General features: G+C 52.4%; 1 protein-coding gene across 5 annotated transcripts in view; it reads right to left on the bottom strand.

Annotated features, from left to right (window-relative positions):
• The window catches only part of CHST15 (carbohydrate sulfotransferase 15), a 91414-nt gene that overhangs the window by 43224 nt on the left and 24955 nt on the right, over window positions 1-23235 (bottom strand). Inside the window, exon 2 of one of the 5 annotated variants that reach the window (XM_048219067.2) lies at window positions 19062-19221. The exons of the other annotated variants lie outside the window; for them this stretch is intronic. The gene's annotated coding sequence lies outside the window, so the exon portion shown is untranslated. The remainder of the gene's footprint in view (window positions 1-19061; window positions 19222-23235) is intronic. 5 annotated transcript variants of the gene reach the window in all.

Raw genomic sequence — 23235 nt, 5'->3', positions numbered from 1 at the left:
AAAGGGAAAAGCCTGGACCTAGATGGCTGAGGTGGTGGCTTTGAAACTTGATAGCCACAAAAGGAGCACCTTCCCAACCAGGCAGCAAGCTACTGCACGCGGCCCCTGATATCCCCCAGCGTGTTCTCAATCCCGTCCTGATCACTAACCTGGCTGGTCCCCAGGGCAAGTCACTGCGTCTCTGGGCCTGTTTCCTTGTAGGTAAAACCTGGAGCTGGCACTTCCTCTTTCAGCCCAGACACTCACAGGTGTATGATTTCAAGTGAATGTTCCCCTGATACAAACCCACTGCCATCATTTTTCTGTCTTCGAGGGCCGCTAAGAAGCCGGCGGTCCGGCAGCAAGCACGGAGAAGCCGGGGCTCACCTCCTTTACGCTAGGCAAAACAAAAACTGCACAAGTAGCCCCAAAGACACGAAAGTGTTTTCTCCTTAGCCCACACCCTTAAGCACATGTTTATCAAGCACCCACTGCATTTGCTGAGGCAACAAATATGAAAAACATAGCCCAGGCCCTCTGGAACATTCCATCGAACTCCAGAACAAAGTCTCCAGAGCCTCCAGAAATATGGCCACACTCAGAATCACATATTCCATTTCAAGGGCAGCCCCCCAAGCCCCCTCTGGCTCCGAGAGTCTGCAGACCCTGGGAGAACCAGCACGGGTTCACGGAGCTGAGAGGCGTCCTCACAACAGAGACACGGACCCACGGGATCTCTGCCGGTTGAAGGCAGGGGGGATGAATGGGATCTTTTTAATATTCTCTGAGCTGGTGGCTCTCCAGTAGGGTCACGTGCCCCCGCTCCCTTGTGCAGGAGACACCGCCAGACACCCCCGTCTCTGCCACGCACAGCACGACGAGATTTCCCCAGCAGAAGGGAAGGGTGGACAGGAGACTCGGAGACACTCACGCCGCAGCTGTCCCACGGTGACTTCGATGCGTACGAGACGCTGAAGGTCTTTGTGACACGGCTGACGATTTTCTTTCTCTGAAACCAACTGGGGGGAAAAACGATTTCTGGTGGCTCACTTTACTGTTGCCAGGGGTCGTGCAAATCCATACTAGACTTAGCTACTAGATTTTTCACTCAAGCTTATAGATCTACCGACAGTGGTTTTCTCTTAAGGTAGAAGCTACTGGAGACGAGCTTTCACGATCTGCTATGAAAGCTGCCTACCTAATGCCTCTTGGCAAGAAAGCAACGGCCGTCACATAACGTAAAGCATTTCAAGGAAGCAATCTTCTGTCTGTTTTAAGGCATTCAAAATTCAAACTTAAATATTACCCTTTGTGCAGACCCAAAATAGGGCTTTCAGGGACCCCAGAGGATGAGAGCACCATGTGAGTTCCCTTCCTCTTTTTTTTTTTTTTTTTTTTTTTTTGAGAGAGAGAGAAAGGGGGGGAGGGCAGAGGGAGAGGGAGAGACTCTCCAGCAGACTCTGCACTGAAAACAAAGCCCGATGCAGGGCTTGATCTCACAACCCTGAGGTCATGACCTGAGCCAAAATCAAGAGTCAGGACGCTCAACCAGCTGAGCCACCCAGGCGCCCCAATGTGAGTTCCCTCCTTGATGGCAACCGTCTGAGGTCAGCACTGCGACTCCCATGGTACATGTGGGAGACTGAGGCACAGCTGGGGTGAACACATACCCGGAGCCCCGCTGTGGCCAGCCAGCACCAGGACCAAAATGCAACTGCAGGCCTGTTTCCTGCAAAGCCCATGACCTCTGTCCCGCACCCACCATCAGGTAAAACAGCAGCTCTGGGAGAAACCTGCTCAGAAATCCAGGCTCCCAGGGCAGCAAGAGCAGCCTCCGCCCAGCCCACCGGCCGTCCTGTCTCCCTATAAGCTCTTCGAGGCAGAGTCAGCAATGCTCAGCCCCAAATTCCAATCAGTGCAGGCACTGGATCTCCCACACAAGTTTCCATACCTACCGTGCCTGGCATCAGGTGGGTACCCACTAATTTTTTTTTTTTAAGTAATGAGTGAAGGAGCAAACTCCCAGCAGATATCCACAACAGGGCTTCAGCCACTGAGTGACAACAATAAATGTGACATGAGCTCAAATTTATTAGGGTTTCCTTGTGCCCAGACACCAGGCTGGGACTTTTTGGATGATTCCGTCTCTACATCAAGACACTCTAAGAGGAAAGCCCAATTAGCATTTCCACTTGACAGATGGGGACACTGCAGCCCAGAGAATGGGATCCTCTACCCCTCCTCCCCCATATGACATAGAGTAGAGAGCGAGCAGACCTGGGGATCAAGAGGCTTGGGCGGAGCACCTTCCAAGCGTCTCTTAACCAGCCACGTGACCCGAGGCAAACCCCGGCACCCCTTAGACCCTCATCTTCTTCTTCCCAAAGCAGACACATCACATGGTCCGGTGATCCCAGGAACCCAGGTATGTGGTATATTCTGTTACTCTTCCTTATGCACGCTTTCCAGGGTTCCAACACCTGCCATGAACCTTGACTAACTAGAAAAAAGGGATGCGATGAGGGCCGAGGGCTCATTGTATCTCTTGTGCAGCCAGACCGCAAAAATGAGAGGCAGATGCTAGCTGGCGTTCAACAGTGTTCCCTTAACACAAACAGCAAAGTGAATAAACAGCAGCAGCAGCTCTTAGTATAAGGCACAGAGATGACATCTCAGGGCCAAAAGGAGCAGGGTGGCTCCCCACCCCCCCGGCTGAGTCCCCAGAACCCTCCTGCGTGCTCGGACAGCAATTCAGGAAGAGTGGAAGGCCATCGAAGAGCAGAGGAAGCCCAACCCAGATGTCCTTCAGTTCGGGCGAAGAAGAGAGGTCTTGCATAGACACATAGCTCACATGTTCATACCCAAGTGCGAATAATGATTTTGCAGATGTACGGCGGCGCCCTTCAATGAATAAATTAAAGGCGGCACAGTTGAATGGGGAGCAGCTGCGTACTCCCCACCAGATGGCTTTGCTGATCTGAATAGTTTTAAACATTGTTTTATTTCCAAAGATAAGCAAAATAAGAGTCTGGTTAACCCTTGAGTAAGAAGAACCTCCTGAAAACACTCCTTTGGAATTTATTTCTTTTGGATGGAAAGAGTGAACACTCTGACGGAATCACCATGTCCGTGGGAGGTTTTTAGAACAAGGTGAAATGGGATTTCTCCAGGGTGTCGTCTGCAGGCAATGGACATTCACTGTCAGCCCACAGGCCTGGCCCTTACTTGTAGTGGCAAGAAGCAAGGAGCAGCCCAGCACCAACCCCAGCTTGGGTGTTTAGACCCCAGGGATATGGCAGGTGCACCAGCCCCCCCCGGACTGTGGGGAGGTGTACCAGCCCCCCAGGGCTGTGGAGAGGTGTGCCAAGGGCTGCAGGAAGCTACAAGACAATTTGAAGCTTCCATGTTCAAAATATGTAAACATTTCCCACATGACAAGCATTGTTTTTAAGTAAAGCTAAGCTCAGATGGATCACTAAATGGTACAAAATCTGCAGAGTTGCGGCTTGCCTTGCCGTCTGCACACGGCTTAGGCCCAGCTGGGGCACCCCGGTGGGGACGGTCTTCTGCCTGAGGGTGCCCTGGACGTGAGTTTGAGAACCACTGCTATAGAGCAGAGGGAAGCGAACCCACAGGAACTGAGCACCTGTTCTACGGCAGGAACCGCGCTGCCTCCCGTCCACCTCGGCGACGAAGCCGTGCGAAAGATACATGTAATTGCTCCATTTTGCAGGTAAGAAAGCCGAAACTCGGGGCAGTGAAGTGTCTTGTCCTAAATCACACAGCAAGTAAGACACAGAGCTGGATTTAAACACAAGCTGAACCCAAACTCCCCATCCCCGCACACGCACACTCGGACACGCCAGCCGTGGGGGTGGGCAGGGGGAGGGATTTGCTCTCCACTTACATGTCTCCACATAGAGCAGTCCTCACATTGAGCAGTATTCCTTGTGTCACCACAAAGACAGTAAAGATGAAGTAATAATAATAAATATTGAATAAAATGGTGTGACAAGTGGAAAATAGACCGGGCCAAGGCCCCCAGGACAGGAGTTCTCATCTCTGAGCCTCAGTTTCCCCTTCTGTGGGAAATGAGTGCACTCTTGTCCCCATCCCCAGCTCGGGTGGCCCGGGGGGATGGCACTGAGGCCACAGGGTCCCTTGAGGCAGCGTCCGGCGGCACTAAAGGGCTTTGCACGAGGTACAAATGGGACATTATGTGGGAGCCTCACTTCATCCCCTTATTTCTCGAGTTACCTTTGCATCGATAGCATCTTCCCATTGGACATACCACAATGCTCAACTGTCATTTAAAAAAAGATCCCATCCCCATTTCACTAGGAATGACGTATGCCTGGGAGTGCGCCCTGCCTTCCCTGCTGCTGCCATGGAAACGACAGAGTGAGTGTGCTCGTTTACAATCGTGGGCACGCACTGGCCAAGAGAGCACCAAGGGTCCCTGAGCAAAAGGGGACCCGGAGGACACTGTCTTGTGCTGTTCACTGATGCCAAATGAGACTTTGATGAGGCTGACCCAGGATCCAGCGTCACATGGGTACACAGGCGTGGGAATGGGCACATTGCCCTCGTGGAAAGAGGAATGTAGTGGCAGAGAAAAAAGATGAAAAACCAAAGTGAGAAGTATGTGAACGTACACACATGCCCATCTGGTCGCTGTGTGCCCATGGGCACGCTGCTTTCCCCTTTTGGGGCTCAGTCTGCTCGTCTATAGACCGGAGACCCCACTACACCTACCACAGGCCTCCAGTGGGGTAACCCATGCGAGATGTCTGCGTGCTGGCCGCCAGCACCAAGTGCCCAAGGAGCAGCAGCTGAACCACCGTCCCCATTTCCCCACCTCCTCTCCCTCCCACCGCTGCCGGGGGGAATCTGGGCTGGGCAGGAGGGATGCCAGCCTGTGTATGAAGACCCAGCCAAGGCTGGCTGCAAGGCAGGAAGGGGGAAAGCTGCAAGGGCTTCGTATGGGCCAGGTCTGGAGAGACTGAAATAGGCCGGAAGAAGAGCCCTCCTCGTGGTGACATGGTGACAGGGCCACCAGGACACCCAGAGCCTAGTGCCGCTTTTCAGATGCAAGGAGAGACCCAAAGAAGGAACCAAGCTACACGATAGTGCTTTCAAAGCCTCTGTTAGACGTTTAAGAAAACAGACCCAGTTTCTGATAACCTCACTCAACTCGGGCATCCGCAGTCACAACCGTGTAAAAGAACTAGGTCAAGCAAGTATTATTTATAGACGAGTATACCCCCCCGACACAGAACGTGGATATGGCCAGGCTATGGGAAAGGAGTTCTCTTCTCCATGAAGTAGAGACACTCTTGAACTGTTTAGTGGCCTATATTTTTCAAAAAACCTCTCTGAGTTTCAATACTTGAAGTATCATAGCAAAGGTGACATTCTCCAAGAATAGCTCCATCTCTCTCCAGCCACATCTCTGCCCGTCTCGCTGACGAGCAGGGGATGCTGCTCGCCCAGGGGAGAGCGCCTCTGTTTCGCAAGGAAGCACAGCAGAGGGGGAAATAGGAGGCAGCCATACAGCATGTGAAATCACACAGCTGGGCACAAGAGCTGTTCTGGACCCTCGGTTCTGTGTCAACAAGTAAACAAAGCAACCTCTTCAAATTAACCACAGAATGGAATCTTTTTCATAAAGATCTGGAAAGCCTTCAGGCCTCATTATAAAGGTCGGGACTTGTCTGCAGAGGGCTAAAAAAAAAAAAAAAAAAAAAAAAAAAGTCTCAACGTAAAAAAAAAAAAAATTGACTTTAACCAAGTCCTCGTAGCTGACTTGTTATCAAGAGCTGCTCTGGTCTCTGTTTCAGTAAAATAAATATTTGGCTAAAGCACACAGTTGTTCGGACCTCAAGTCAGCTCCCAGTCAGCGAGAATTTTTCTTCTACACAACCCGAGGGCCTACGTGATGCTTTCCTCATCCCTCCAAAGGCCCAGCAGATGCTGGGGAACCAAAGCCCGAGCACTGGACTTAGAGTCCACAGGAATACATGGTGAGCGAAGCAGGAACACAGAGGCGTGGCAGCACCTGCAGTCCGGGGATACTTCTAGATCCTAAAACCACCACTGTATGGCTTTGGGCAGGCCACCTAACCTCTGAGCTCTGGGCCCCTGGGCTGTAAATGGGGGACATTACCCACTCTCCCGCCACACAACAGGAAGATGATGGGAGAAACAGAGACCCTGGGTGCCCCCTCTGCCCCTCTACCGTCTATCCCACTGCCATCCCCCAGCTCCCCTGGCCACCTGCTTGGCTCATGAACTCCTGTCACCCTTCAGATGTCAGCCAAGGGCCCCCCTGAACCCCACACCCCAAGTCGGGCCCCATGATCATCCACCCAAACCCTTCTAGCCCCATCTCTGTGTGCTTCCTGGGCTGGCCCCCGCCCTGACCATGTACTGTGATCCTCACGGCGGCCAGAGTGCCTCTTCCATTCACTTTTACCACTATTTCCTAAAGGAAGAAAATGAGAAAGGAAGGCAGGAGGCAGGCAACACATATAAAACTACAGCATATCACAAACAGAGAATTCCCAATAAATGCGGGGGGGGGGGTGGTATTTAAAATAGAACTTAAAATTCTGCCATGGTGAAATTCTGCCTCTCTAGGACTAGTCCTTATGTCACTGAAAACCCACTTGTCGGGGTCTGCTGGGCCTGCAGCGGGCACTGGCTTCCACCACAGGGCCGTGGGTTGGCCCGGGCCCCGTCGGCCTCGGCCTCCAAGAGCCACCCCCACTACCCCGGGTCCGCAGGAGCAGAAGCCTGGGCCCCTGCGGCCCGTGACTGTGCCTCATTCCCGCCAATGTCAAGCACACCCCTCGTCTTTCTAAATTAGCTTTCATGCTTAAGAAGACACAAAATGATATGTCTTAGTAAATTTTATGATCCTTATCTGTGGCCAGAGGTTTGTTTTTTCCGTTCTGTTTTTACCCATCTTCAGGGCTTACAACCCCCTTTCAGGCAAAGTTCTGAACGCACTTGGCCCCCACCCTCTCTCCGCACAAAGCCGCAAATCCCAGGACTGAGTTCACAACAAAAGGGAAAAGAAAGACCCCTCCGCCCTTCAGATCGCTTTCATTCAAGGATTTGGAAATGTTTCAAAAATGTCAAGTACGGAGCGTGGACCAAAAATCCAAATTACCTTTCTCTGTCCTTCTTTCTTTCCCCTTTTCTTCTGCGGCCCCTCTGCTCCTCTCCCCTCTTCTCAACTTCGGAAGAGATAAGATACCAATTCCCTCTGTACTTCAGTGTGCAACTCCATTTCGTGAACTTGAGGGATTTCCTGCGTTTTACGGGTGGGGGGAACTAGCTCGGGTTAAACGCTTCCTGGCAGCACGGCACAGGGCTGCGGCGGGCAGGGTGCTGAGCGTGGACCGGCTCTGCTCCCGCAGAGGGGCGGGCGTGGGGGACGAAAGCGGACGCTTCACACGACCCGGGGCTCGAACCCGGGGCTGTCTTTCACCCCGGCCGCCAGGTCATGTCTGTCCCTGCTTCTGCCTCTGTTTCCAGGCCTGACCCCCACCTCCTCTGACCACGCCGGCTGGAAGAAACGACTGGACTCTTCCACACAGCACTGGGGCTGATCTTTTTCCTGAATGTTTCTGCACCAGGGTGACCTTCCACCTTCTGAGGACCAACAGTTGGGACCTGGCTGGACCGTCTTTGGCTGACTCAGTGTTTCTGAGGTTTGCACACCCTTTTTGCCATCGTAAAACCTGAGGCGAAAGTGAAGGATTAGGAACAAATCCCCAAGATGCTAGCGATGGCCAAAAGCACTCACTTCACAATCTGGAAGAGAGATGGAGCCGTTTCAGCTCGGACAGGGTGGCACTCTGCCTAGACTGCAGGTCACCTCCCTCCGTCTCAGGGCGGCTCCCCCCGGCCCCCCGAGCTCCCCACGCAGCTTTCCGGGACCTCGCAGGGCCTCTGGCCACAGAGCCTGCGTTAGCACACACCTCGGCTTCAGCCTCCTGCTTTTGCCCCATTCGCCTGCACCCCTGCTTGGATCTGACCAGCTCCCCGACAAAGGGGCTTTGCAGCTGGAGCACAGGAGCTGTCTGCATAGCCCAGAGTCTCTGGCTGGCCTTCTCTCTGAGCATTGCTGAGCATGCAGGCCCCCAGCCCGGGCGGCACGACAGCAGCCCTCCAGACACCACACTCTGTGCTCATGCCGGAGGATGCGATGATGTGCCAGGACTCCTGCGAGCAGCATACTTCACGCCTCTTTAAAATCCTCTTGGGGGATTTCAAAGAAGAAATTAGGAACATTGTTCAAGGGTAGCATGAAGCTCTTAGATACTTATCTTTTATGGATATTTTCTGGCCAGTCGTTTCCATTCACATCAGTGAAACCGCGGCATCTCTTTCAGACCCAGCTGCTCTGTCACCAGGGCTGGGCCTTGAGGAGGGAGGCGGACGAGAGCCGACGTCTGTCCTGACCGTCTATGACCTGCCTTCCCATTGGGCACGGAAGCCACCAGCACAGAGCGAGACACCTGAGAGACCATCTGGTTTAAAGCTCTCATTTCACAAGTGAGGAGAGGTCAGTCAATCGGCCCAAAACCTCAGCTGACGTTCAAGTCTGACAAACGGGGCAGGTGGAGGATGTCATGTGTTGGGCAATTAAGCTCCTAACTGGAAGCCTCGGCCATCAGGAATTTGGGGAAACAAAGTGAGAAATATGGTAACGTTGTTTCCCCCAAGCAGAGTCAGGTTTTCCAATTTCAGTAAAAGTTGCGTCGAAACGTGTGAAACGAAGCAATTAGCCAGATACTTAATATCAAAGCTCCCAGAACCTTTGCCTGAGCTATTAGAATGATGGAAGCAAAAAATGAGCATCTGGCTAATTCTGGGAGTCACTGCCTCCAGTCCTCACCTGCTCCGGGGGTCACAGGCAGAGCCGGGGGTGGCGGCGAGGAGGCTCCGCGGTTCCGTGTGCCGACCGCCCGGGCACAGGGTGGTGATCATGAGCACATGGTTCATCTGCCAGCTGGGGTTCTCATTCTGGCTCCAAGGCCTGACCCCAAGCCCTCCTCCGTTCCCCATCTGAGAACTGGGGATGATGATGATGATGATGATGATGATGATAATGTCTAGTCTAACTGAAGTGCAGGGAGAACTGAGATAATCCACGGCCAGTGCTGAGCAAGGAGCCGGGCACCCCTAAGTCCTTGACTAGATGGCAGCCGTCCTAATTACGCGTATCCTCACCATTACGATTATCCCCATTCCTATTATTATTCGGGTGTGTGTTTCGCTGACGAGTCAGATAGGTCTCTGGTCTGTTCTGTCTCACTCAGCTCCGAGTTTCCTTCTGGCCCCTTCTAGAAGGCAGGCTCACTGAGATGCATCAGAAATGAATTACTTTGCTGTCTGTTGCAACAACTGATCCTTCATATTCTAATCCAGGAAAAGAAGATCAAAACACATACATTTTAATGTCTTCTAAGTCAGTTTAAAAAGAATTGCCGTGCTCTTATAAAAAATTCTGCTTTCATATCAATGCCTTGATGGCCATAGTCTTAAATACACACACACACACACAAAAGGCAGAAAGACAGAGGAAACAGATCTTTTAAAAATAAGGCCTTGTGACTAACTGCAAAGTGTTCCGTTTTAATAAAAAACACAAATTCAAGAGATTAAAGCAGGATCGTTTTTATCTTAGAATGGTAGGTCTGATTCTGGGCCTCAAGCCCACAAAGAAAGCATAGCAAAGAGATAATCCAAGCTAGGAAGAAAGTATCCAAACAGGTACGAGCAAGTCCCTCTCTGGGCTCAGCTGCAGTCAGACATGAGTGGGACACGACCAGTCAGGGTGGGGACCCCGCCTCTCAGAGGTGGGGAGGCGTCGCATCCCCGCACAGACATCCGGCTCAGCACGGTGCCCCAGAGGCCCCTTCCTCGGAGGCCACGGGCCTGAGTTTCACCCGGCAAAGGTGCCAACTCCCACAAAGCAAAATCCCATTTGATTTCCCACATCCCTTCAAACTCCCAAATGTAGGTAGAATAGGAGTCGATCGAATTCCACAAGCTCAGCTTTCATACCAATCAATGCCACACAGGCCATAAATACAGCCAGGAGACACAAGCGTCTAGTGACGTTCGAGTTCACCCCTGCTGTTTTCGGACCTCATCAGTCAGCTGGAATGGATGACAAGGGGCGGAGGCTGTGTGATCGGTGTCACACGGCATGAGTCATTGGGTCTGGTCCTCGGGAGGCTGCTGCTGGGGGGCCCAGGGTCCCTGGCAAGTCACCTGGTGCCCTGACCCAAGCTGCAGTGTCACCATCAAGGTCAACCAGTACAGGAGAAACTCAAACAAGCAGAGAGCAGAGCCTATGGCCTGGGAACAGCTGAAGAGAGCAGGTATTTACCGGAAAGTTTATGGTTTCAGGTGTAGAAATTTGAGTCACTGACTTTAAACGACCAAGCAGAGGACCCATGAACCAGGACCTGTGTCATCCACAAACACCCACTGAGGGACACCTGAGACAGAGGCCAGCCTGAGACCGTCCCCAGCCAGCCGGCTTGTCCCTGCTGAACCAGACCCTAATCCTCCGCCCAGACAGGCACAGATTTCTCTCACTCTGCTTTCCCACTAACATGGGACTGTTGCGACTTTGGACACGTGGCCCCACCTGTTTCCTGGGGCGACAAGAGAATGCTGAGGTGGCCCAGGGTGCTGTCCAGAGCAAACGGCAGAGGAAGGTCAAGTGGATGAACAGAACTCTGCACAGTTGGGAAGCTTTCTCTTTCAACGTGTGATGGTTATGGTATTGTCCGAGAAACAGTGTGTAGAAGGGAGAAAAACAACACTGCACTTAGAATTTTAGAATAAGGCACAACGTTGGTCTGAGCTTCCTAACCACTCCCAAGTCAGGGCCCCCAAGCCTACCCACTGGGGTATAACTTCAGGAAGTCCAATCCCCCACCTTCAAAGGCCCTACTGGATCTTCAGACAGCATGCTTCAGAGCTCAACAAAGTCCATGAAACCCCTCCTGTGGGCCGGGCCCAAGTGTCGAGCCAGGGGCACCGCAGTGAACCACACGAGGCCTGTGTGGTGGGCTCCCAGGCCAGGGGGCGGAAGCCTCCAGAATCCCACAAAGGAGGTACTAAGACAGATGGGCTAAGTGCGGGGGGTGAGAAAGAGCTGCTGGCACACGGACGTGCTCCCCCCGGTGCCACAGCCCGCCACACCTGCCCAGGGCTCCTCCAGGGGGCCTCCCACTCCCCTCCAGAAACACAGGCGCCAAGACCAGGCAGAAACGAAATCCGTTTCACTTTCTGGGACACACTTCTGTCGCTCAGGGTTTGGAGTACTATCTTCCAGGGCAGGGCATCAGAGCAATGGTCATTTCCAAAGGCAGCCCCAGGAGAGACGTGGTCAGAAGGGCAGGGCACTCGGGCAGCTCACCGAGGGCTCTCCTCTCCTCTGATGAGGCACCCTTGAGGCCAGGGGTACCGCCAGGTGTGTAATCAGCCCCAAACCCCACTTCCAGGTGAGCGAAACAACAGGAGACAGCAGGCAGCTCTCACCTCCTCCCGTGACCCAGCGCTCTGGCTCAACTCCCAGCCAGGAAGAGACAGAATCCTTAGAGCAGCGTGTCCTACGGAAAGAGAACGGGAGCCACACACCCACGTTTCAACATTCCAGATGAAGTTCCTTCTCACGTATTTTTTTTTTAAGATTATTTATTTATTCAACAGAGAGAGAGACAGCCAGCGAGAGAGGGAACACAAGCAGGGGGAGTGGGAGAGGAAGAAGCAGGCTCATAGCGGAGGAGCCTGATGTGGGGCTCGATCCCACAACGCCAGGATCACGCCCTGAGCTGAAGGCAAACGCTTAACCGCTGTGCCACCCAGGCGCCCCTCCTTCTCACGACGTATTTTAGTCAACCTGACATATCCAAAGCATGACCATTTCAGCATGTAGTCATTATCAAAGCCATTAATGAAATTGTTTGCATTATTTTTTTCATACTGAGTCTTCAAACTCCAGTGTGTATTTTTACACTTATGACACATTTCAATTTGGATGTTAAATTTTCACCGGATGGACCTGATCCGTACTGATTTCATAAAATGTACAGTTAAAAAGGAGCGTTACATGCCCACGTTGCTCCAAATACTCTCACAAGTTTTCCAGTAACTGAACTATCTTTTTAAATTTAAATTAATTAAAATTAAATGCAGTTCCTCAGGGGCACTGGCCACATCTCACAGGCCCGCTGGCCACGTGTGGCTGGTGCGCCCATATGGCCAGAGCGGATACAGTGCCTCTCTGTTGTCTCAGAAAGTTCTACTGCATGGGGCTGCCCAGGACCCTGAGCTCCTTAACAACAAGGTCCGTTTCATACGTCCTCATTCCCCTCCTTACCCGGCCTCCCGCAAAGGCACTGGGAAGTCACCGTTTCCCACAATTGATGTTAAGACTCACCTAGGGCCCTAGGTAAAAACACAGCTGCCTGGCCCCGCCCCAGACCTACCGGGGCAGATCTAATGGGGACGGAGGCAGGCAATTACCCCAGGGGACTTTTAAGCCTCAAGTTAATAGCCAGAGGGTTTCCCTTCTGCAGAGTCTCCCTCATCCAGCCATCATTGTTCTATGTCAGGAACTGCTGGAGCCAGGGGGGAGCATCCCTTTGGAACTCACCCAGGGCCCCTGCACTGGGGGATGGTACCTCGGGGACCGTGCCTCAGGGACGGTGCCTCAGGGACACTGTCTCAGGGACGTTCCTCAGGGACCCTGCCATATTCTCTCCCCTTCAGTTTTCGGTCAGCAACAGATCAGCCCACCTGTGCTCAGAATTCTTGTCAACACACAGGGACCCTCAGGAAATGCCAGCTGTCTCTTCCCCCTGCTTTGGACCCCTGGTCACACTGAAGAGCAGCCATGGGGGAAGGAAGAGCTCCTTGGCCACCTTGAACATGGGATGTGAAGGTTCGGCTGGTCAAACTGCACAAAAGAAGGGCCTGCACAGAACCAGTTGGTTCTGGGACCGGATCAATTTGCAAATAAAACATTTCCCCACGGAGCCATGAAGTGGTGGCCACGCCCACCTGCACCACTTAGGAGAGAGGCATCCCAGGCTTTATTCCAAGGCAAGCAGACACCCAAAGGGTGACAACTAAAATGCTGGATTCTGTACTCTTCCCAGAGACCAACAAATCCCCCTCCCCAAGTTCAGGTACAAAATCGGGCCTCCAGTGACACAAGACTGTGGGATGCAGAACCCTAGTAGGGACAGGGGTGTCTTTGTGGGGCATCATAAGAGACCTTCTCTCTACTGGTTCCCATTCATCCACGCAACCCAAACCCGCAGAAGGACCAGCGGTTAATCCCCCAGGGCCTTCCCATTTGGGGCAAACGACCATGGTACGGTTGTTCCAGGCTCTTCCTTTGGGAAACTCATACGCTGCTGGTGGGAATTGTATTTGGTACAATCGTTTGGAAAACTGGCAGCGTCTATGACAGCCGAGCACGCTCATTTCCAAAGACCCACCGTCCTACCACCAGGTCCGCGCCTCACGGCACTGTGTTCAGATGCTCATGAAAGACACACTAGAAAGTTCGGACAGCTAGATGTAAAGCCACAGACTGGAAAAGGCAGTGTCTCCCCACAGTCCAGTGGGCAACTCTAATTCAGCCACGAGAGAGAACCAACTACAGCTGCAAGCTACAGCTGGGAGGAAGCACACACAGTGCTGTGCCCACGAGTTCAGAAAGAAGGGGAACGCACCGCATAGCCCTGCTTATGTCAAGGCCACAGAACAGGGGCAATGAGCCGAGACTGCGGAGGTGAGGCCGGTGGTTCCCCCGGCTGGGGGTTAGTGAGCAAAATGGAAGCAGGGGTTCTGGGATGCTGTTCCTATTCTTGCCCTCGGGGCTGGCTGCACAGGTGAGGTCTGTTCGTGCAAATCCCTAGAGCCATATGTGTCTGGGAGGCACTCTCTAGCGGATAACACGCTCCAAGAAAAAGAGTTCATACAAAAAAAGTTAGAATGGGTGGTGCTCAGTTTCTTCCCCGTACGAACCCAGGAGAGCAGCAAAGGGCACGCAGGCAGTGCGACACAGTGTGGACGCACCGAGGCAATCCAGCCCTGTCGCCCTGAGGAAGGTGAATGTCCTCCCATCAGGTGGACACCATTTCCACCCCAAAGCCTCTGCTTGTGAATTTCAGAACGGTTAACAGAGCTCATAACCACTTAGGGTTTATTTAAGGACCCAGCTCGAAGTCAGATGGCTAATGACCTCCCATTGCCAGGTTTGATGGGTTTCCAGGGTCTTCAATGGCTCCTCCGGGGTGGACGTGGCCAGGAGGCTGCGAGCCCTGGGCCCTCCTCAGCCGCACCGGGGGCCTGCTCAGCTTGGTGGCCTGGCAGGGCACATGGTAGGGGTGAGGTCTGAGGTGCAGGCTTTAAAAGGGCTGGCTCACATGTTCTTTCGGCCTCTTTCCATTTTAGACTTTCTGGGGCCGAGGCTGCACCATCAACAGCAGGCCCGAGCCTTCCCGCTGCACCGCCAAGGAGGGAACTCGCCAAGGGGTACCCAGTCTCCCACTTCATGGCTAACGGGGCCAGTACCCCCAGAGAGGGAAGACACTGGATCCTCACCTTGGCCTTAGAAATCTTCCTTTCTGCAAATTACTTCCAGAGAATTTCTTAAATCTCCCAAAGGAGCAAGACGACAAAGAGGTCCCAGGAGCCCTAAGTGTCCCCAGAGGAAGGCCAGCTTCCCTCTAGGCAGAAGACAGGAGGCGGTAGGCAGTGTGGGCCACCCCGCCCACAGGGGCACAATGCTGGAGTGGCGGCTCTCTCCAGGAACCAGGACTCCACGCCCTCCGAACCTTCTAAAGAGAACCCCAGGTCCCAGCACCTCATGGAGCTTGTGTGCCCCCGCCCACACGCTCACCAGGACCGCCTTGTCGCTTAGCCAGCAGCTGCAGACTCTGCCCCTCCGGAGGCCTGCTGGGGCCTTCCCTCCCTCCGCCCTGGGCCCAGAACTTCCTTCTGCCCACTCTCCTCCAGCTTTGTGCATCATGGCCTGGAAGTCCCCCCCCCCCCAGAAGCCCCAGTGCATCAACAAGCCCGCCCCCGAGGTCTCCCCTGTGCCACAAGCATCACCACTGCAATTAAATGACCATTTGACTAAGTGTTTACGTCTAGTCCGTTCACTAGACTCTGAGCTCCGAGTCCACAGGGCCCGGACACATCTCAGCCACCACTGATCACCCAGCAGCCGGGGTTTATTCCCTTGCCTGTGTCCTTCTGTGGGTTAGGGCTCACGGAGTGGGAACACCAAGGCATCCCCAACACCCGGCTGGCCATAAATGTACTTCTCTCCCTCCCTAACATCTCCTGCAGCACAGCCATGAGGCAGGGCCTAGAACCAAATCTCAGCCCAGCCCCTCCCAGCTGGTTGGCCCCAGGCAAGTTACTGAACCTCTCTGTGCTTGATCTGCCCCTCTAGGAAACAAGTCTCATGTCATCTACCTCTGGGGCCAAAGGGGAGATTAACTGAGTTACGTGAACTACTGACCATGATGTCTCCAACAGGACAGAATAATCTTGTATCTTTATAGTTCCTTCCATTTGAGGCTACTGTCCAAGAATGCTGGCTCACAGGCCCAGCAGGAACCCAGTCTCTGGTTCATTGATCCACTAACAGATTCCACTAAGCGTGGCTGAGCTAAGTGTGGCACGGGGCACCAGGGGTGGGCCAGACAAACAAGGTCCCCGCCCCTTTGGAGGCTATCGGGTTTGCAGAGGGGAAAGACTATTCTAGAACATTTATCTTTTCATGTCTCTCTCTCTCTCTCTCTCTCTCTCATTTTTCACTCGTGCACTGAGATTTTCTTCCCCAACAGCTTTAACCCAGAAGTATTATTTAAGTGATCTCAGACTCCCACACCAGGTAATAAAAATATTGTGGGTTTTTCGCCAATTATTTTTCTTTTCAAAATAAAAACAATGACTGTGGCTGTCTTCACAGGGAAAAGAAAGAAAACCAGCTTTTCCTGGCAAATGAAGGTTCTGTTCTTGTCACTGAGAAGTTGCGCGCACCGGGCCGAGTGCTCCCTCGGAGGGAGAAGCTGATTGCAGGGGAAAAGTGCAACACGGGGTCTTGGGGTCTCGGGCTGCTCAAGGGCAGCTGTGGCTCCAGAGAGCGGGATCCCTGGCTTGCTACCTCTCCCCAGCCAGGAGGCAGGAGAGACAGTCCCTTCTTCTTTCCTCGAGCTCACAGTCCCATTCAGACCCATCACCTTGTAAGGACGAAGGACAGCCCAGCTCCGGGTGCTTTGAGCTCACGTCTCCAATGACCTCTGTACAAACCCAGGACAAAAGGAGGAAAACCCAGCACACAGCAGCTCCCCCGGGGACAAAGCTCCGAAGAGCTGACCTGGGCAGCTCTCCCGACATACTCTGAGCCCAGCACCGACCCCTACACCCCCTCCCGGTACAAAATCACTTTAATCCCCATCTCAGAGCCCCAGTTCCAATTTAAAACCTGCGAAGGCCAGCTTCTCTCCTTTGCTGGAGCCTTCCCTCCCTTTGGCAGCCAGCTCCGGATGCTACTTTCTGCTTCTCCACTGGCTCCTAAGAGAAAAGGCACCCACTGAGCACGCACAAGTCCTGGCTAGCTGTGCTGGGAGAGAACAAAGACTTCACACAAAGGAGAGCCGGCCCTTCCAAGCTCTGTGGCCACTCGCTGCAGAGGACAGCGCTCGGGGCGCTTGAGTTCCCTAGCTGAGGTGCACCCGGCCGCCTCCCTCCTTCGCACACGGGGGAGTGACCAGAGTGACCTGCGGTGGCCCTGAAAGCCTGGACTCTCTCCAGGGGACTTCCATGCAGCCCGGAGGGCAGAGCCCAAGCGGTGGATGCCAGATGAAAAGCCGAGAGGGGATGGGCTGCTGCCCCTCTAGGGAAAGAGACTCAGGGCCACAAACAAATACACATTATCCATTAAGGGGCACTGGATAATCACCATTTGTCAGCCTTTTATACCGTGCTGTGAAAAATTACCAGGATTTTAGCTTTAGACACACACACACACACACACACACACACACACACAATCTAGAAGGGTTTTACATTCAGGTTTTCTCTTCTGTAAGCTAAGCTGTCCGACAATGAGTTTCCTTAAAGGATTTTGGCCCCTTGTGCCTCTCCATTCTGAAGAGCATAGTGGTAGATGTTTCCAGATTTCCAGAAACTTGGAACCCATGAAAGCCACAGGAGATCCCACCAGCAGACCAGGACAATCGCTCCTGGAACCAACTCAGGTCAGCGAGTCCTTCCCGAGCGTACACAGGGGTCAGGCACCCCGCCGGCTGCAGCCCTGCCCTCCGGCCACTCACAAGCCACCATTCACACAAATGGCTCAAAGTCAAGTCGGTCTGGGATGAGCATCCTACAAGATACCCAGGACCAGCTCCCCGGACTGCAACCCACGCAGTCACCCCGGCCCCAGGCTCAGGAGGGCCCTGCACTGGGTTTAATGCTCTGCTGTCCCCGTTCTGAAATTCTCAGGCATCTTTTAGGAAGGGGCTCACAATTTCATGTGGCACTGGACCACCGGGCCCTGTAAATTATACGGCCGCTTGCGGAGCGATCTGACAAGTTATGTAACCGGGATTCAAAGGAAAGAGAAATCATGCCCGAAGAGCTTCTCTTATTCCTGGTGCACATAACCACGAAAGAGCTGATACCTGGAAATGGCATGACACCTCGGGTCAAAGCTCATCGTGGGTCTGAGCAAGGACCTTTCCCAGAGGACTTCGGAATCAGCATCTGGCATTCTCCCCAGCAGGGAGGTTAGCGCAAGGCGCTTCCGTGAGCCCCTTTATCCTAACGCCGATCTACAGCAGCGTCTCCTCTCATGCAGCCTTGCCTGACAAGTTAAACAATACGGGCCCTTGAATTTATCACACTAACGCGATTATGCACTCATCCCAGAGTCCAGCCACCGTGCGCTCAAGCGGAGGCCCCTTCCGTGAAATTTACGGCGGAAGCTTACACTCTTCCGGCCCCTTTAAATGGGAAAATCTTTACCTCCGTTGAGCGATGGGCTCCTTCCACAAGCTGCAAAGAAGAAGCCCCTGGACAAGGGCCACTCTGTCAGTGTTTACAACTGTCCCCAGGACTGCGAGGTGTAAACACCATTTACAAACAAGCTTCATTTTAACCTTCCTTGGTGGAGAATGCAAAATCAATTAAGTATCTGCTGATAATGCCCCCGTATCTCGTTTTGGTGGCATTTCACAATTAACGTTGCCCATGAGGCTGGCAGTGAGCCGCCTCGCACAAGCCTTCTGGTTATTACGAGCATCACTCTGACCCACAGCGGAGCGTGCGGGCTTCAGACACAGCAGGCTGCATGGGGATTTTGCATTTTTAAGAAATCGGCTTGTAGACAGTTTAATTAAAATACACTAGAGCATAATTCAATTGGAATTGAGGCTCCCATCAAACCAAATTAGGCAGCAGAAATCTTCCCAACCTTAAAAGTACCTACTGGTTTTTCACCAGTAAAACCAGCTGCACTCAGAAACTGAACGGACATTCAAGGAAGGAAGGAAGGGAGGGAGGGAGGGAAGGAAGGAAGGAATTAATTTAAGGGACATAACAGATCTTCTCAGCCAAACCCCTCATGCCTCAGTTGAGGAAAGAGGTTCAGAGAGGCCAAGTAAGCAGCCCCACGACACAGAGCACTCAGTGAGACTTGGGACCAGAAGTGTCAAGGCCTGAACAAGGAAGGCAGCCCTACGAGGGAAGAGCATGCAACCTCTGAAGTCAGACCGCCTGGCTTCAAGTCCCACTCTACCTTTCACTGGCTGCCAGAGTATGGACAGGGTGAACCTCTCTGGCCTCAGTTTTCCCATCTGTAAGTGGGGGTGTTAAGCGTGTCTTTATCAAAGGTTGCTGAGAATAAACACAGCACCCAACGACTGGTTATCATTATCTGAACTCAAGTTTCCCAACTCCCCGTTCTGGGATCTATCACACACTGTTCTTTAGGGCCCCTGAGATCTGAGAATCTCTCCTACCCGGGACGAAGGCTGCGTACACGCAAGTATCAAGGGTGATGCTCCCAGAGTACCACGGGGGCGCGTGGTGGACGTGAATGGCACACATCACGGGTCTTCTGCTTTGACCGATGGAAACTAATCTTACGTGATGGCCAATTGGAAGAGATCCAAAGACGGTCTAAAAGATAAAAGACAACACTGAAGTTTATGAAATTCTAAAGTGCCGTGGATCCCTAGATTTCATAAAATTAAGTGGCGGCAGAATATGGTCTGTAGCTTAGTGACAGTATTTTACCAGTGTCAATCTCTCCTGGTTTTGATACTGTTCTGTGGTTACACGAGAAGGTATCATTGCGGGAAGCTGGGTGAAGAGCACGCAGGAACGCGGTACTATTTTTTGCAACTTCTTGTGAGTCTAAAAATTATTTCAAAATAAAAAACTACAATACAATTATGAGGCAACATCTAGGAATGCCAAAAGATTAGGGGGATTCTCGGCAAGTTTTCAACATGTCAATACAGTCACAGTTTCCAGGCGGGATAGCCCCATGCGGACTTGGGAAGAGACGCTGAGTGAACATCTGGAATGAGTCTAAATCAAGCTATTCAGGAAAAAAAAATGTTTCTGTTGTTTTTCCATTTACTAAAACTCAGGGAAATTTAGGTTTTGTCCAGAGTTTAAAAACTAATCACAAACAATATAAAACGGAGCTATGTATCCACTACAACTACTGATAAACATTTATAGGAAAACTTTGCAACACTACACCCTTAAGGATGTCCAGGGACGACCAGAGAGAGATTTAAAGTCTGTGAAAATAACTGATAGAAATAATCTGTTAAGGCCCGATATGTGTCAGGTCGGCCAGTGGGTCCTTGGACATCGTTCCCACAAAAGGAAGGCTGTCATTAACCTGTCACTAACCTGGACTGACTATAGGCTGCATGGAGCGGTCCAGGTGTGCATAAGGCCCAGTGTATCCTGCAAGAGAGGGAATGGGAGATCGAGGGGCCAGAGCACAAAACAGGCCGTTCCCATGGCGCTCACGGGTACCTAAGTGATGGCGGGACCTGGGGTGGGGAGGGAGAAGATTGCGAGAAAGCGACAGGAATGCAGGGACCTCAGGAAGGTAGCACAGGGAGGGAGGCAGAGCCCCATCTGAGAGTGTTAAAGAGGACGTCAGTCCTAAGGGAGGGCCGGGCCTTGGTCAAGGCCAGGCAGGAAAGCAACACTCAAGGAAGGCGCCACACCAGCCCAGGAATTTGCTTTGCCCCACTGCCCCGCCGAAGGGTCCCCTCTCCCACTAGAGGGCTGTTTGGAGCTGTCACAAATTCAAGTCATCAGCCCCACGTTCACCTTGGGGACTTCATGGTACTATTTCCATCTTGTGCGGGTGAGTGTGGTTTCAGCTGCCCACCGTAAGACTTTGCCCTCAAGCATGTGTTAACATAAAAATAACCTCTGCTCAGGAGCCAAACCCTAAGTGAAAGGACAAGGAGGATGGGGTTTCTCCCGGTTTCCCACTAGCCCTGTTTCTGAAACTGCACCAGCTGGGGCCAGCCAGCCTCGGACAAGTGTTCTTTACCCCGAGATATACAGCAAGTGAGAAGGCCGGGCTGTAGATGATAATTTGGGGGAAGACAGAAGAATGGATGTCAACCCAAGTGTGCTTGAAACCAGGTCCTCCGACCAGCTCCCCGGTTCCATCAGCTGGGCCCCTCTTGGGGTCTTGGCACCCGCTGCTCCCTCTGCCTGGAACACAGTTCTGAAGCTTCAGGGATCAGCCTAGATGTCCCCTCATTGGAAAGGCCTTCCCTGATCACCCAGTCAGCCACTCGCTGGGCTCTTACTACTATCTATTCTCTGATACTTGTGAACCTGTCCGCTGTCTGACTTCCCCCAGGAGAATATACGCTCCATGAGCACAGGGACCCCACCTGTCCAGCTACTGCTGCATTCGCAGCTCCTAGGACAGTGTCAGGCACAAAGCAATTCCTCAATAAGGGGAGGTACAGAGCCTGAGTTAGAAGAACTGGAGAAGCTGAAGGGTCAGGCTCCCAAATAGTCTTCATTAATGGCGCCGAACGATCGGAGGCAAGTCACCTCACCTCCGCGGGTCTCGGCTTCCCCAGCTGTAAAAGGTCTGTGAGCAGGATGGGAAAATGAACGAGGGAACCTGTAAGACCTTTGCCATCCCCACACTGTGGGTCAAGGTTTTCAATTATCCAAGGTACCCTTTCTTCCCTTCACCCATATGTCTGTCCATCCATCCATCTAACCATCCATCCAATCATCTTTCCTATAGGCTAGGCCCTGGGAAGATGACCTTGAGTGAGACACACTTCCTGTCTTAGGGGGATAAATAACCTTTAGCAGCACATGGAAAGGAAGCAACTCCAGCACTGACCAGCTAAGTGCCGCAGGAGACCCAGGGTCTCTGGCCGCGGTGCAGATGGTGGTGGGGCAGTTCACAAGGAAGGAGACAGACTTACAGTCCCACAGAGGCAGCAGAGTGACGGAAAATGTATGATGGTCACATCCAGGGAGTCTGGTCAAGAAACCCAAAGAGAGTCTCCGTCCAAGTCCCAACACAGATCGAGGACAAAAAAGGCTCATGCCTAAGGATCACTGTGCAGATTACCTGTCCCCTCTTTGCCACGGAAGAAACTCGAAATTCTCCTTAGAATAATTCTAATCGCTGCTAAGTTCCATCAATGGTTCTCAGCTATAGAGCTTAACACGGTGCCCTCACATGCATGTACACGCACACCCACAGACACCCAGGGCCCCCCCACAGGCCTGATGAAGGGTCAGAGCGTGTGTATTTCTTTTGAAAAGCTCCCTGGGGTTCCGATGCAGCACCCTGCTTTAGAGCCCATGAGTTTCCTGCAAAGTTCACTTCTCACTACAGTTGTAGAAGTGCATGACAGTGTCAGTGACAACAACATGAAATGTATCCATGAGGATCTTGATGGACTTCCCGAAACATCCAGAACATTCCAGCCCTAAACACTTCTATCTACTGCATCAGAACTTAACTGGTACCCGGAATCAAGTGCGTGAAAACCTGGTCTGGTGACACAGCTGGACAGTCCAGGATGAACCCCCAGCCACGCCAGCCGCACACCCGCCCCGGGAGGTGCCCCCACTGGCCCGCACGGTTCTGTGAAATGCCCTGGCCCGATGTAATGCTTTAAAAACAACTTCATAATGTACCCTGAAGTCACAGGCACAGCCCCTTGTTTATGGGCTCAGCCAGATCAGATAAAATTTCATTCTCTGAATTGGTTCCTAATTTAATTATTCCCCGGATAAGCGTTGGCCTCCTGTTGCCGCAGGGAGAAAGAACGAGAAGGCGCTGGCGCCACAAGTCGTAGGTCTGGTTTGGCAGCTGGGGGCGGATGAGCCATTCTCCGGCCCCCATCAGGTCAGAGGGGGTTACGAGAGCAGGCTTGGGCAAGGTGGTCACCGATGGTCCGCCCCAAGCCAGGCAAGAGGATGACCTGGGGTTTTACTAAGAGCTTAGGAAGAACATTCAGGGCAAGGGGACGAACTCTGAAAACCCGGATTCAATCCTGACCCTGTGTGGTCTCTTGGGGCCTCAGTTTCCCCAACTACAAAATGGGACTATTCCCTGAAGGCCCTTCCAAGCTCTAAAATTCAGACAATTCAGAGAGGAAACAGAAATCCACCTGAGAATGAAGCCTTCACGAGGGCCAGGGAAAAAAGTAAAAAAGTAAATTAAGAGCAAGCAAAAAAAAAAAAAAGAGCAAGTAAAAATACCTCATAAACTTTAACCCTAGAAATGGACACGTGCCCGCATAAAAACTTGTACATGAATGTTTATAGAAGCATTAACCATAAGGCACCCAAGATGGAGACAATGTCTATAAAAATGTCTGTAAAATATGGTCTATCCATACAACGGCATATGATTCGGCCATCAAAAGGACTGCAGTCCTGATGCATAAATTACAACATGGGTAAACTGAGGACACGATGCCAAGCACAAGAAGCGAGTCACAAAACACACGCTTTCAATGATTCCAGTTATACAAAAGTCCAGAACAGAGAAAATGATAGAGACAGTAGATTCCTCACTGCTCGGGGCTGAGGGGCGGGGGGCTATGTGTGAGCACAGAGGGGGCTGACAGCTAACGGGTACAGGCTTTTCCATCTGAGATGATGAAA

The sequence above is a fragment of the Ursus arctos genome, unplaced genomic scaffold (genome assembly GCF_023065955.2).
Source record: "Ursus arctos isolate Adak ecotype North America unplaced genomic scaffold, UrsArc2.0 scaffold_7, whole genome shotgun sequence".
NCBI lineage: Eukaryota > Metazoa > Chordata > Mammalia > Carnivora > Ursidae > Ursus > Ursus arctos.
The sequence above is the reverse complement of the archived record's forward strand: the minus strand, read 5'-3'. Positions and strand labels throughout refer to the sequence as shown.